The sequence below is a fragment of the Suricata suricatta genome, chromosome 6 (genome assembly GCF_006229205.1).
Source record: "Suricata suricatta isolate VVHF042 chromosome 6, meerkat_22Aug2017_6uvM2_HiC, whole genome shotgun sequence".
Lineage (NCBI taxonomy): Eukaryota > Metazoa > Chordata > Mammalia > Carnivora > Herpestidae > Suricata > Suricata suricatta.
Genome location: NC_043705.1, coordinates 1,879,589 through 1,881,590, shown reverse-complemented (window position 1 = coordinate 1,881,590; position 2,002 = coordinate 1,879,589).

Here is a 2,002-nt window from a genome sequence, read left to right as displayed (position 1 = left end):
AGCAGACCTAGCCATAGAAACTCGGCAGGCCAGAAAGGAGTGGCAGGATATGTACAATGTGCTGAACCAGAAAAATATGCAGCCCAAAATAGAAGGAACAATTAGAAATTTCCCAGACAAACAAAACAAAAGGAGTTTGTGACCACTAAACCAGCCCTGCAAGAATTTTTAAAGGGGACTCTCTGAGGGGAGAAAAGACTAAATAAATAAATAAATAAATAAATAAATAAATAAATAAATACCAAAAGCAATGAAGACTAGAAAGGACCAGAGAACACAACCAGAAGCTCTGACTCTACAGGCAACACAATGGCAATAATTTCATATCTTTCAGCACTCACTCTAAATATAAATGTACTAAAAGCTCCATTCAAAAGGCATAGGGTAACATAATGGATGAGAAAACAAGATCTATCTATATGTTGTTTACAAGAGATCCACTTAGACATAAAGACTCTTTCAGATTGAAAGTAAAGGAAGGGAGAAGCATGTATTGTGCTAATAGTGGTCAAAAGAAAGACGGAGTAGCAATACTTATATAAGATGTTCTAGATTTTAAAATAAAGACTGCAACAAGAGATGAAGAAGAGCATTATATCCTATTAAAGGGCCTGTCCACCAAGCAAACCTAACAATTGTAAACATTTATGACCCCCACCTTTAAATAGCAAAATATAAAATTAATTAATCACAACATACAGACACTCATTGATAATAATACCATAATAATAGGAGATTTCAACACCCCACTTAAAGCAATGGACATATCATCTAAGCAGAAAATTAACAAAGAAATAATTGCTTTGAATGACACACTGAACTGCATGGACTTAGAAGATATATTCAAAACATTTCATCCTAAAGCAGCAGAATATGCATTCTTCTCAAGTGCACATAAAATCAATCACATACTGGGACACAAATCAGCTCTTGACAAGTACAAAAAGATTGGGATCATACTGTGCATATTTCAGACCAGAACTCTATGAAGCTCAAAATCAACCACAAGAAAAAATTTGGAAAGACAATGAATACTTGGAGACTAATGAATATCCTAATAAAGAATGAATGGGCTCACCAAGAATTTAAAGAGGAAATTTAAAAAGTACACGAAAGCCAATGAAAATGATAACACCACAGCCCCAAACCTCTGGGATGAAGCACAGGCAGTAATAAGAGGAAAGTCTATAGCCATCCAGGCCTTACTAAACAAGGATGAAAGGTCTCAGATACACAACCTAACCTTACACCTTAAAGAGCTGGAAAAACAGGGGGGTGGAGCCAAGATGGCGGAGAGGAAGGGAGCTCTGTAAACTCCCTCCACACCGTTTTTCGAACTGAGAAGGATATTACGTTCAACTGAGAGAGTAGAAGGAGAAAATACGAACTCCAGAGGGAATAGAACCTCAAAGATACCTGAGTGAGTGGGGGCGAACGGGGGAGATCCGAGGACAGGCCAGCCTGGACGGGCAGGGGAGGTAAGATCCCCAGCCCAACGTGGCGCAAGCGCGCAGCGCCCGAGAGACAAAGGGAAGAGACAGAGTCCGAACGCGCTCACAGAACTGACTCTGGGGAAGAGGTATAGAATGCTTAGCTGCCCTTGGAGACAGAAACCCACTCCATAGATAACTGCTGGGCAGCCGGAATCCCGAACTGGGGTGGCGCAAGAGGAGGAATAGCCCCCAGCCCTAAGCCATCTTGGCGGGGAATCAGAGGCTCCTGTGGCGGTGAGAAGCAGCTGCGCTGGGGAGGCGCGCCCCGCGGCGGAAGCGACCCGAGCAGCGACTACGCCGGGCGCGAGCAATTCGAACTTGGTTTTGGGAACGGGACCACGGACCGCATTTCCACGGCACACCCCACCCCCTGCACGGACTGCGCGAATTCCGGGTCCCCACAGGGAAGAAATAAGACGCGCACCGACAGGACCCTCAGCCAGGAGTCGGTGGCGGGTGGAGACCGGGGCGCGCGCGCTTAGAATGTGGGAGCTCCCAGCAGATTTCCA